This window comes from Bidens hawaiensis, unplaced genomic scaffold (assembly GCF_021521415.1).
Source record: "Bidens hawaiensis isolate Kalapana, Puna unplaced genomic scaffold, B.hawaiensis_p1.1 tig00018669_1, whole genome shotgun sequence".
Classification (NCBI taxonomy): domain Eukaryota; kingdom Viridiplantae; phylum Streptophyta; class Magnoliopsida; order Asterales; family Asteraceae; genus Bidens; species Bidens hawaiensis.
Window position 1 is genome coordinate 205,045 of NW_027492830.1, and position 14,620 is coordinate 219,664.

Genomic DNA, 14,620 nt, shown 5'->3' on the forward strand with positions numbered 1-14,620 from the left:
ATGCATTTTTTGGTTAAAGATTATGGTTGCAAATGTGTGTTACTTATAATGAGCTCGTTTTAGTTGAGCTCTAGCAAATTAAATTGAGCTTAAAATATGTAAAGATGTAAAAGTAGCCCTGTTAAATGTAAATAATAACTGGTACAAACTGGTTTGTAACTGATATCAACTGTAGCTTAGGGACCGGCTAAGAATTATTAATAAGAACTGGTTAGCAACCGGTAATAGGTTAGCTAGGTTATTAATAAGGTTTATTCTAAAGTTTACGGATTGTTAAGCTAAACTAATTGGTTACACAAAATCTCTTAACAAGTTAGAGATTTGTCACTGAAAAAGTGGTTAGGAACCTAGCCGGTAACTGTTAGTAGCCGATGTTTTTATAACCAGTATTTGTGTCTCTAGTTATGTTGTATTCTTGTGAATTAACAAGAGAACTGACCAAATATTGTTATCAATTTAATAATTAAGTTTTTCATCCAAGTTATAATTTGAGTTGGCTAACGCGTTGATGTTGACCTTATCATTTCTTTTATATATTAACATTTAACGTGTCGTCGAGTCAACTGCTTATATAAATGAGTTAAACATGTCAATCAAATATGACCCCAATAAATAGCGAGTTATATTTTTTTAATTCAGTGTCTGATTACTTTTACTTTGTGTTTCGGGTGAAACAAAATGTATCACCCCAAATAAGTATATAATTATTTCAAAAAAGTTATCCAGTAGATATTATGTATTTTGTTCCACGCTAAAGTCTAAACCAATTTTAATCTATTTAATGTGTTTTGTTTTAAAATTTAAAATTGAAGTTATTAATGGACACAAGGCATCTTATTTGATTTAATAATGGAAACGAGGCAGTTTACGTGATTTAAACACATACGTTCAGATTCCGTCCACTTTGTTCCCATAGATGCAAATATTTTTATTGTCACGTTTTAAATGATTTTTTTATAGGAGGAAAAGGCCAACTAGAAGAGAACATATATCATTTACATAATTACAAGTTACAAGAAGTTGAAATTATATGATTACAAGTAATTTAAAATGATTTACTTAGATTACTAATTTCTTGAATTATAATTGTGTTGTCTTTGAGTTTAGCATCACAAGTTTTTCTTACTTTTCGAGATAGATGTATTCTAGATGCATAATGCATTTAAGAGGGCACATTCGTCTCTACTGAGGAAGCTTTATGAAAGCGGTTACTGTTGATGTGAAAAGCTTGATTGCTAATAGTATTGATACATGCTTGTTTCGGGTAATATGTTAATTACTCTATATGAGTCTATTCAAACCAAGTGAAGAATAAAAATAGACTACTTTCATAAACAAGTCCAGATAGGCAAACAACACACGTAACTATTGTTTGACATTGTAGTAGGAACACCATAGTAGTTTTATAATTATATTCAATAAAGCGAAAAAAAACAGATGCGTGAGCAACACAAGAGATAAGCACATGTCAAAGCAAGTTAGCATGCTAAATAAAACTGAGGTTGCTAAAATGAGTTACTAAATGGAACTGTGACACCAACATCCTTCTTTATACTATATAGATAGATAATTGCATTATTTATATAAGTGCATCACTGGCTCTTTTTATTAGCATATGAATCATTTATTAATTTCTACGTTTGATTCCATTTTCAGAAGCTCAACGAAATAAATATTTCATTAATCAAAAGTTGTACCAAAATACACATGACTTCTCATTAGTGAACTTTGACTAAATACTAAATAGACTATTGGAATGTGGACAGTTAGCATGAATCAGCACTAAACCAACAATGAGCCAGCAACCCATAAACAAAAATTGACTGATAAGAATGCCCTATGTAGGCACAATACATCGGTGGCTAGAAAAAAAGTGGACACATTACGTTATCTCGAATCATCCTCTAGCTCAACGAGCCATTAAAACCCTTCATTGAGCGCACACTTAGCTCTCTAACTTGCCCCACCAAACCAACAACTCATTTTGTCGCCAATGTCTTTTGAGAGTGAATAACTCGTTCAGCTCACCTACCCTACCTACTTGCTCATCAAGTCGCTCCCACATTCTCAACTAGTACAATACACCAAGCTCACCTACTCCGACTCTGTGTGCACCCCTCTTCTCATATACACGATTTCTTATTGTATTTCATGTAATCTAGTGTAAAAAGGTAACTGGCTAAAAAAATTTTAAAAGATACAAATAAGTGATTAAAATAATACTACTTTGATTTCTCCCAGACATTATCATTAGTTGTTTTTTTGTTTATCAATCGGCAAATGTGTTGGTCAAAATTATGTGGTGTGCTTTTATCAAGGATAGAGCCACATGTAAGTATGGGCCCGTTCATATAATAAAGACTAGACGACCATCATTCCTTATCTCGTTCAATATGAAGGAGAAATTGGAATAAATATTTTCAATCTACAAATTAATAATAAAATAAAAAAACAAAACCCATACCATAATTATGATGTTTGGGCATGTACCAAACCAAGACATCTAGTAAATTAATTTTATACTTGTAAATTGATTGAATTTGTGAGCACACTTCAATACTTCATATATCCGTATCTACATGACTACATCACATATATATATATACAATAAATGCCTAACAAAATAATTTATATAGTTTTTTTTAATCATATAATAATACATTAGACGGGTAAAGATTATTTTGAAAGCAAAAAATATACAATGCTAATGAATATCATAATTCATTCTTCTATATACCAATTTTTTTCGGGTGTGTTTGGAAAGTCGTGAATATTAGTTATCATAAATAGGAAAACATCTACGATCTACACCTAATCTACCCTCGCTCGGCTCCCTAGAATCTTACCTCTATGAATAGTTTAGACGTCCGCACACAACAATCAACGTCATCTCATAACAATTAACAAATGTGTTTAATATTCAAAAAGGGTTTGCAACGCAGCTTGTTGCACATTTATCCTATGTCTTACTATGTCTTGATGTAAACGCTTCATATTTAGACGAATTTAATAAATGAAGATTTATCAAAAAAATGTAATTTTTCTTAACAATCAATTATTTGTTGGATGTCTTTAACTTTAACAAACACTCTGTGTCTAAATGAGTTTCTTAAAAATAACACCGTCATATAAAGATTACTAAATGTAAAGGCAATTATTCTCCGGGTCCAAACTCCAAAGTTTTCAACATTATGTACAACCCATCCTCTTTAGGGTACAAAGACGACATAAAATTAAATAAACTAACATGATCTCCCGTAAAACATACCGAACGCTCAACCAATTTATAAAAGATGTGTTATTCTACAAGGCGAGCTTATTTGTATTTTTGTTTAGATTTGTTAATATAACTATATAGAATCAACTTTTACATCGAAAATTCGAAATAGAAGGCAAACATACCACATGTTGCATCTATATCCCTTTTGAATTTTAAAATTAGGTCTTTTGAAAAATACATTCATAGGTTTTTGTGGTTATAGCATTACCATGCATGACCTATTGGACCCAAGTAACTAACTCCACTGCCTCAGGCGCAAGGAAACCAAAAGTATCAAAAACTATTGATATAAACATATGTAGTTGGCAAAGTACATTTTATCATGTTTATAACTTTGTATGTAGCAACTTTTAAAGCAGTTTAACCCATCATGAAACCACTACTACCTATCTAGGCGAAACCATTGTTAGTTTCCCAAATTTTCACATAACGACACATTTCACACGGATAAGCCCCACTTCATTTTAAAACCCGCGTGGGCCCCATTCAGTTTTCCTTCACCGACCGAGAGACGATAAGAACCGGCGTTGCTTTTATTATTATTATTATTATTATTATTAAGCAACACCTGCCTTCTCTTACCCGCCACGTTTATTATTATCTGCGTTCTCTCTCTAAAACCATACACTCTCATTTCAATCGACTACAATAATAATCCGTTTTTTTAGGGTTTCGTTATCGATTTCGATCTGCTGGTTGGTTGGTTGGTTGTTTGTTTGTTTGTTATACTACTACTACTACTACCATTACTCATAGCCACCAATTCAATCTAATCTAATTTAAACATCATACATGATGCAACGGCTCGTTGACAACTTCCTTGCTGTCACCAAAGAGTTAGTTTTTTTTTCCTTCGTTTTCTCTCTCATTCGACTCAATTCAATCGTATTTGTCAATCGATATTCATGATCTGTGTAACCGTTTGCTTTATCATAGATTCATCGGTCTAATTTGGAGATAATTTGACGAATTTGGTGGATTTAGGGTTTGATTCGTTACGAGAATGAAATTAGATGTTTGTGACGGTTAATTGGATGATATACGTGTTAATTGATCCTTTTGATTGAAGGTTAATTTTGTAATTTATGTTAGGGTTTAGTGTTAATTACGTTTGAACTTTGAACATCCAGATTGTGCTTTAGTGGATAATGCAGAAGTTATTCTTCAATAGATGCTTTAATTTATTATTATTTTCATGGAGAATTTTGCAAATTAATTTTTTTAAGGTTTTTTTTTAATTGGAAAGATTTCTCATTAAACTCAAAACGATTACAATTAATTTTAGAGTTGTGATTGAAATAATATATGCCCTAAAAGTTTTATCTTAAAAATTGTAAAGAGGGAATATTTTGTCATGTTGATGTGAACTGATGTTATGTTGGTTAGTTGTGTCTATCTTAAAGATCTCTTGTGATATGCAGGTCTGTGAAAACGATTACTTACGAGTGGTTGAATATCATTTTGAGGCTGATAAATGGAGTATCAGCAATGTTGTTGGCTATAATGCCTGGCAAGACTAATATGCTTGAAGGTATTCATGGTTGGGAGCTCAGACCGTCTTTTCGTGGACCCCGGCTTCCTCGTTGGATGGAGAAGTAAGCAATTTCTTATTCTGCCTTAACGTGTGTTTTCTATATCAGGACAGAATCTAGAAATTTGGTGAAAATGAGGCAGCATTTTGTTCTCATTTGGTGTTTGTGTCATTTGTTTCTTAATTTAGTAAATTGGAAAGATTACTTGTCACTAGTGAGTAGTGTACCATATACTTTCACATATACTGTCATTTTCACTTGTTTTGTATACTTTTTTCTCTAATCGGGTTTTATGATATTTGAAACAAGTTGTGCTTCAATGTATTACCTTTTCTAATAGCATTCTGTTGTTTATAGTCGAGATTTGTGATACTTGTTGTTTTGCCTGACATTGTTAGATGCTATCAAGGTATAACCAGTATATAGTTGAGACATGAGATACTTGTTGTTTTGCCTGACAATGTTAAATACTATCAGGGTATAACCTATTTTTATACGCACATTAATGTGCATTTACAAAAGTTATTGCTTTCTTAAACTGCCATGCTTACTTTTTTCATTGCAAATAAGCTATCCTTAAAAAAATGCAGGAGAAAGTAACACACATTTTGCAAGTATGATAAATACCTGCTTCTAAGTTGTCAAGTAAAACAAGAATTTTAAGGGTATGATTGTTGATCCAATATTGATTTATTCTTGCAAGCTATCATTTTGTGCTAAGCATGTAATCAGTTTTACTTTTTAAAGTAAACTTCTATAGTTGCAGAGCAACTTGCGTCGTTTAGGTTTATAAAATGCACACATTTCAAATACTATTGCTTGATATATCTAGTTTTACACATCATGTTTGAAGGTATTCATGGTTGGGAGCTCAGACCGTCTTTTCGTGGACCCCGGCTTCCTCGTTGGATGGAGAAGTAAGCAATTTCTTATTCTGCCTTAACGTGTGTTTTCTATATCAGGACAGAATCTAGAAATTTGGTGAAAATGAGGCAGCATTTTGTTCTCATTTGGTGTTTGTGTCATTTGTTTCTTAATTTAGTAATTTGGAAAGATTACTTGTCACTAGTGAGTAGTGTACCATATACTTTCACATATACTGTCATTTTCACTTGTTTTGTATACTTTTTTCTCTAATCGGGTTTTATGATATTTGAAACAAGTTGTGCTTCAATGTATTACCTTTTCTAATAGCATTCTGTTGTTTATAGTCGAGATTTGTGATACTTGTTGTTTTGCCTGACATTGTTAGATGCTATCAAGGTATAACCAGTATATAGTTGAGACATGAGATACTTGTTGTTTTGCCTGACAATGTTAAATACTATCAGGGTATAACCTATTTTTATACGCACATTAATGTGCATTTACAAAAGTTATTGCTTTCTTAAACTGCCATGCTTACTTTTTTCATTGCAAATAAGCTATCCTTAAAAAAATGCAGGAGAAAGTAGCACACATTTTGCAAGTATGATAAATACCTGCTTCTAAGTTGTCAAGTAAAACAAGAATTTTAAGGGTATGATTGTTGATCCAATATTGATTTATTCTTGCAAGCTATCATTTTGTGCTAAGCATGTAATCAGTTTTACTTTTTAAAGTAAACTTCTATAGTTGCAGAGCAACTTGCGTCGTTTAGGTTTATAAAATGCACACATTTCAAATACTATTGCATGATATATCTAGTTTTACACATCATGTTTGAAGGTATTCATGGTTGGGAGCTCAGACCGTCTTTTCGTGGACCCCGGCTTCCTCGTTGGATGGAGAAGTAAGCAATTTCTTATTCTGCCTTAACGTGTGTTTTCTATATCAGGACAGAATCTAGAAATTTGGTGAAAATGAGGCAGCATTTTGTTCTCATTTGGTGTTTGTGTCATTTGTTTCTTAATTTAGTAAATTGGAAAGATTACTTGTCACTAGTGAGTAGTGTACCATATACTTTCACATATACTGTCATTTTCACTTGTTTTGTATACTTTTTTCTCTAATCGGGTTTTATGATATTTGAAACAAGTTGTGCTTCAATGTATTACCTTTTCTAATAGCATTCTGTTGTTTATAGTCGAGATTTGTGATACTTGTTGTTTTGCCTGACATTGTTAGATGCTATCAAGGTATAACCAGTATATAGTTGAGACATGAGATACTTGTTGTTTTGCCTGACAATGTTAAATACTATCAGGGTATAACCTATTTTTATACGCACATTAATGTGCATTTACAAAAGTTATTGCTTTCTTAAACTGCCATGCTTACTTTTTTCATTGCAAATAAGCTATCCTTAAAAAAATGCAGGAGAAAGTAACACACATTTTGCAAGTATGATAAATACCTGCTTCTAAGTTGTCAAGTAAAACAAGAATTTTAAGGGTATGATTGTTGATCCAATATTGATTTATTCTTGCAAGCTATCATTTTGTGCTAAGCATGTAATCAGTTTTACTTTTTAAAGTAAACTTCTATAGTTGCAGAGCAACTTGCGTCGTTTAGGTTTATAAAATGCACACATTTCAAATACTATTGCTTGATATATCTAGTTTTACACATCATGTTTGAAGGTATTCATGGTTGGGAGCTCAGACCGTCTTTTCGTGGACCCCGGCTTCCTCGTTGGATGGAGAAGTAAGCAATTTCTTATTCTGCCTTAACGTGTGTTTTCTATATCAGGACAGAATCTAGAAATTTGGTGAAAATGAGGCAGCATTTTGTTCTCATTTGGTGTTTGTGTCATTTGTTTCTTAATTTAGTAATTTGGAAAGATTACTTGTCACTAGTGAGTAGTGTACCATATACTTTCACATATACTGTCATTTTCACTTGTTTTGTATACTTTTTTCTCTAATCGGGTTTTATGATATTTGAAACAAGTTGTGCTTCAATGTATTACCTTTTCTAATAGCATTCTGTTGTTTATAGTCGAGATTTGTGATACTTGTTGTTTTGCCTGACATTGTTAGATGCTATCAAGGTATAACCAGTATATAGTTGAGACATGAGATACTTGTTGTTTTGCCTGACAATGTTAAATACTATCAGGGTATAACCTATTTTTATACGCACATTAATGTGCATTTACAAAAGTTATTGCTTTCTTAAACTGCCATGCTTACTTTTTTCATTGCAAATAAGCTATCCTTAAAAAAATGCAGGAGAAAGTAGCACACATTTTGCAAGTATGATAAATACCTGCTTCTAAGTTGTCAAGTAAAACAAGAATTTTAAGGGTATGATTGTTGATCCAATATTGATTTATTCTTGCAAGCTATCATTTTGTGCTAAGCATGTAATCAGTTTTACTTTTTAAAGTAAACTTCTATAGTTGCAGAGCAACTTGCGTCGTTTAGGTTTATAAAATGCACACATTTCAAATACTATTGCATGATATATCTAGTTTTACACATCATGTTTGAAGGTATTCATGGTTGGGAGCTCAGACCGTCTTTTCGTGGACCCCGGCTTCCTCGTTGGATGGAGAAGTAAGCAATTTCTTATTCTGCCTTAACGTGTGTTTTCTATATCAGGACAGAATCTAGAAATTTGGTGAAAATGAGGCAGCATTTTGTTCTCATTTGGTGTTTGTGTCATTTGTTTCTTAATTTAGTAAATTGGAAAGATTACTTGTCACTAGTGAGTAGTGTACCATATACTTTCACATATACTGTCATTTTCACTTGTTTTGTATACTTTTTTCTCTAATCGGGTTTTATGATATTTGAAACAAGTTGTGCTTCAATGTATTACCTTTTCTAATAGCATTCTGTTGTTTATAGTCGAGATTTGTGATACTTGTTGTTTTGCCTGACATTGTTAGATGCTATCAAGGTATAACCAGTATATAGTTGAGACATGAGATACTTGTTGTTTTGCCTGACAATGTTAAATACTATCAGGGTATAACCTATTTTTATACGCACATTAATGTGCATTTACAAAAGTTATTGCTTTCTTAAACTGCCATGCTTACTTTTTTCATTGCAAATAAGCTATCCTTAAAAAAATGCAGGAGAAAGTAACACACATTTTGCAAGTATGATAAATACCTGCTTCTAAGTTGTCAAGTAAAACAAGAATTTTAAGGGTATGATTGTTGATCCAATATTGATTTATTCTTGCAAGCTATCATTTTGTGCTAAGCATGTAATCAGTTTTACTTTTTAAAGTAAACTTCTATAGTTGCAGAGCATCTTGCGTCGTTTAGGTTTATAAAATGCACACATTTCAAATACTATTGCATGATATATCTAGTTTTACACATCATGTTTGAAGGTATTCATGGTTGGGAGCTCAGACCGTCTTTTCGTGGACCCCGGCTTCCTCGTTGGATGGAGAAGTAAGCAATTTCTTATTCTGCCTTAACGTGTGTTTTCTATATCAGGACAGAATCTAGAAATTTGGTGAAAATGAGGCAGCATTTTGTTCTCATTTGGTGTTTGTGTCATTTGTTTCTTAATTTAGTAAATTGGAAAGATTACTTGTCACTAGTGAGTAGTGTACCATATACTTTCACATATACTGTCATTTTCACTTGTTTTGTATACTTTTTTCTCTAATCGGGTTTTATGATATTTGAAACAAGTTGTGCTTCAATGTATTACCTTTTCTAATAGCATTCTGTTGTTTATAGTCGAGATTTGTGATACTTGTTGTTTTGCCTGACATTGTTAGATGCTATCAAGGTATAACCAGTATATAGTTGAGACATGAGATACTTGTTGTTTTGCCTGACAATGTTAAATACTATCAGGGTATAACCTATTTTTATACGCACATTAATGTGCATTTACAAAAGTTATTGCTTTCTTAAACTGCCATGCTTACTTTTTTCATTGCAAATAAGCTATCCTTAAAAAAATGCAGGAGAAAGTAACACACATTTTGCAAGTATGATAAATACCTGCTTCTAAGTTGTCAAGTAAAACAAGAATTTTAAGGGTATGATTGTTGATCCAATATTGATTTATTCTTGCAAGCTATCATTTTGTGCTAAGCATGTAATCAGTTTTACTTTTTAAAGTAAACTTCTATAGTTGCAGAGCATCTTGCGTCGTTTAGGTTTATAAAATGCGCACATTTCAAATACTATTGCATGATATATCTAGTTTTACACATCATGTTTGAAGGTATTCATGGTTGGGAGCTCAGACCGTCTTTTCGTGGACCCCGGCTTCCTCGTTGGATGGAGAAGTAAGCAATTTCTTATTCTGCCTTAACGTGTGTTTTCTATATCAGGACAGAATCTAGAAATTTGGTGAAAATGAGGCAGCATTTTGTTCTCATTTGGTGTTTGTGTCATTTGTTTCTTAATTTAGTAAATTGGAAAGATTACTTGTCACTAGTGAGTAGTGTACCATATACTTTCACATATACTGTCATTTTCACTTGTTTTGTATACTTTTTTCTCTAATCGGGTTTTATGATATTTGAAACAAGTTGTGCTTCAATGTATTACCTTTTCTAATAGCATTCTGTTGTTTATAGTCGAGATTTGTGATACTTGTTGTTTTGCCTGACATTGTTAGATGCTATCAAGGTATAACCAGTATATAGTTGAGACATGAGATACTTGTTGTTTTGCCTGACAATGTTAAATACTATCAGGGTATAACCTATTTTTATACGCACATTAATGTGCATTTACAAAAGTTATTGCTTTCTTAAACTGCCATGCTTACTTTTTTCATTGCAAATAAGCTATCCTTAAAAAAATGCAGGAGAAAGTAACACACATTTTGCAAGTATGATAAATACCTGCTTCTAAGTTGTCAAGTAAAACAAGAATTTTAAGGGTATGATTGTTGATCCAATATTGATTTATTCTTGCAAGCTATCATTTTGTGCTAAGCATGTAATCAGTTTTACTTTTTAAAGTAAACTTCTATAGTTGCAGAGCAACTTGCGTCTTTTAGGTTTATAAAATGCACACATTTCAAATACTATTGCATGATATATCTAGTTTTACACATCATGTTCCATATTGACATGCCTTCCATTTTTGGCAGTGGGGTTTCTTCCTTTAACCAGTTTGTTCATGAGCTCTCAATGGACTCTGACTCAGCATCAAGTGCAGATTATTCATCTGCAGAAGATGTAGATGATGATTATGATGATGGCGACATTGCTCCTGCATCTCCATCATCACAAAGTTCTAGATTCTCTAGGGCTAGCAGCTTTACAAAGCGTCGCAAGAATTGGACCCACATGATTTATTCCATGTGTGTGTGGCTTCTGCTTCCTGCAAGACTAATACTTGGGATACCGTTTTATTTGTATAGTGTATTCTTTAGTGGAGGCTTAAAGGGGACCACTAGTTCCCCAGGAAGATTTCAGACCTCACATGTCCATGCTGGCAGGAGAGCATTAGATCATGTTGTTCAACGGGCTACCGACAGAAGACGTGGAGTTATCAAGGTACACCTGTACACGATATAATTTTGATACATTCATAAGTAAATGTGTTGAAACTACTAACACTAGAATATTCTAAATTATGTAATTTCAGGATCTGCATCTTGGAATGGAAATTTGTATTGAAACCATATTTGATGGTATTCACAAGATAACAGATTGTTTTCTCTCTCCATTGGAATCTATCAGGGCGTTATTGAGGTGGTCTTCGTCTGATGATTCCAGTGCCTATGTGGCAACCGCCACTCTAGCAGAGGACGACCCTACCCCGACAGAAAGGATAACTAGATTGAACAATACTTTGAATACAGATGCTCGAACATGCCAAGACGTCATTACAGAGCTCGGGTAAGTTTTATTTTTTTTGTTTTTAACCTTTGATGAAAAAATGAAAGGTTTTGAGGTGCGATACATGAGGATCTTATGTTGTGTGACTAGAAGCATTATTTGTAACAACTAAAAACATCCTTTTTTACTTATTAGGTACCCATTTGAAGCTATCAAAGTGGTGACGGATGATGGATACGTTCTTCTTTTGGAACGGATCCCGAGGTGAATTATTCTTGTATTGACATTTTAAATTTACTTATTTTTGCATTGAGGTTTGCACTTTGCACTGAAGTTTATATTGGCTAATGACTTTCTTTCCTTTTAGACGTGATGCTAGGAAGGCAGTTTATCTTCAACACGGTGTCTTTGATTCATCTATGGGGTATGTAGTATATTTTTAATACTTATTGTGTGACATCAGCCCTTCTTATCAGAGATCATCTATATCAGAGATCATCTATAAATTAAATACTCCAAATATGTGGTTGATGCTGACTTATCTTCTCTCCAGATGGGTGTCCAATGGAGTTGTTGGCTCTCCCGCGTTTGCGGCTTTTGACCAAGGTTTGCAGTTTATTCTTTGACCAGCATGCGCATTTATTTTAAACAAGTCAACATTGTAATCTCTTTTCCTCTTGCAGGATATGATGTGTTCCTGGGCAATTTCCGTGGTCTAGTTTCAAGAGAACATGTTAACAAAAACATATCTTCACGAGAGTAAGTTCATTTTGGCTCGTTGAGAAATTTTACCTGTTTATACAAGTATTTCATATATCTGATACCTGTGGGTCCCATGATAACAGATACTGGCGTTACTCAATCAATGAAAATGGGATCGGGATATACCAGCAATGATAGAAAAGATTCACCAAGTGAAAACTTCAGAACTAAAAGAGATTTCAGAACGCGATACTACTGAAGAAACAAATACCAATGAGCAACCTTATAAACTATGTGCCATTTGTCACAGCTTAGGTGGAGCTGCGATCCTCATGTACATCATAACCCGCCGAATTGAACAAAAACCTCACCACCTATCAAGAATAATCCTTTTGTCACCGGCTGGCTTCCATTACGACTCGCCTTTTATATTCACAGTAGTTGAATACTTCCTCCTTTGGTTCGCCCCCATTTTACAACCTCTCGTCCCAGGTTTCTACATACCCACAAGGTTCTTCCGCATGTTAGTTAACAAATTAGCCCGGGATTTTCATAACGACCCTGCAGTTGGTGGGGTGGTTCAAACCCTAATGGGCTATTTATTAGGCGGTGACAGCTCCAACTGGGTTGGGGTATTGGGCTTACCACATTACAACATGAATGACATGCCTGGTGTTTCATTTGGTATCGCACTCCATTTAGCTCAAATGAAATGCTCACGGAGGTTCAGGATGTTTGACTACGGGAGTCCTTCAGCTAACATGCGAGTGTACGGTTTACCCGAGCCGTTGGATCTGGGAGAATATTATGGGCTGATTGATGTTCCGGTCGATCTTGTTGCAGGGAGGAAAGACCGGGTGATTCGTCCCTCAATGGTGAGGAAACATTACAGATTAATGAAAGACGCGGGTGTCGAGGCGTCTTATAACGAGTTTGAATATGCTCATTTGGATTTTACATTCTCACACCGTGAAGAACTTATGGGTTACGTGATGTCGCAATTGCGACTTGTGGCGCCTAGTACAAGGTCGAAGTTGAGATTGAAGAAGAAAGATGGAGAGGTGGTTGGTAAACAAGAGACCGGTTCTTGATCATGTTTGTTTCATTAGTGTTGTGTTGTATGAGACGTTAGATCGGTAATGTATATATGTAGTGTCGGGTTTTCGGTTACCCTTTTTAGTAGTGAGGCTGGGTTTGTTAGATGTGAATTTTATAGTTCTATATGAAGTAATGTCCTCTGTAGTTGGGACAAGCCCATGATATTGTATGTTACTGGCAAAATATATCACCAGTTTGATACCACGGAAATGTTTGTTGAATGTGTTTTTGTCACTTTTGTCATTACTGTTGGACCATTTTTGTTATTGTTTCAGCATAGAGACAGAAATGGCCAAATTAAGAACAAAGTTTGGTTTCTTTGGTTCATGTTTGTAACTACTGCAAATCTCACTTTCAACCTATTAACTGTTGCAATTAACTAGGGGTGTTAGGCCATTGTAGCATCTTATTATTGCATTTAATTAAGAGTGTTAGGCGGGTTGTAACAAAAGATATTAATTAGCGGGTGTTAGGCAAGTTGTTTGACAAAAGATTTTAACTAGGGGTGTTAGGCGGGTTGTAAGAAATTAAGAATATGCGTTAAGGCACATTTAAAATCACATTATGTTTCGTCCTAGCTTGCTTAGGTTGGTGTCTATTGACTTGTTTATGATTTGAATTAACTTGCGACTCTAGTTTAAAAACTCTGTTTTCGTTCTCCTATTATTGATTAACAAACTAAGGTTTATACAATGAGCTCGAAAATTGCAATGTTTTAAAAACCGGTATTTTATTTATACCGGATTGGACTAAAAAATGGTACAACCGGTTGAACCGGGTTTTACCGGGAGGTTCAACCAGTTGAATAGTTTACCTTATAATTTCCTATAAATGTAACTTCAATCCAAAAATAACCCAAAACTAAATGATTCCTATAACAAAAAATCATCAAAAAGTTAATCCATATTAAAAAAATAATGCAAACACACTCAATTTTAAAAAAATAGTCATAAAGTTTACACGTTTGAATATTAATTGTTGGGTTAAAAGTATTTTTGAAAAAATATGGGCCACAAATATAAAAAATCTCTCGGATTTCAAACCGATTTACCGGTAAAAACCGGTATTTTAGACAAAAACCGCCGGTACGATGTTCTAGCAAATCAGTCAAAAATACCGGACTCAAAATACCGGCTTGCTGTGTGAAATCCGGTTTAACCGGTTCAACCGGCCGGTTTAAACCGGTTTTTAAAACACTGCGAAAATTGAAGAACGGTTTGGGTAGTGAATAAAACTGATTAGAATGATAAACTGATGAAAAATTAATTTTACTATTTATTCAAGTAAAACATTTTGAATACTAAACTGTATA

The 14,620-nt window shown here is 33.7% G+C and overlaps 1 pseudogene across 1 annotated transcript; it reads left to right on the forward strand.

Annotated features, from left to right (window-relative positions):
- Positions 1-3,864: 3,864 nt before the first annotated feature.
- LOC143556701 (uncharacterized) lies at positions 3,865-13,635 on the forward strand (annotated as a pseudogene). Its single transcript, XR_013139421.1, has 9 exons — positions 3,865-4,116; positions 4,702-4,875; positions 10,815-11,223; positions 11,315-11,568; positions 11,704-11,772; positions 11,876-11,932; positions 12,062-12,114; positions 12,192-12,267; positions 12,354-13,635. The product of XR_013139421.1 is annotated as an uncharacterized LOC143556701 (transcript).
- Positions 13,636-14,620: the final 985 nt, after the last annotated feature.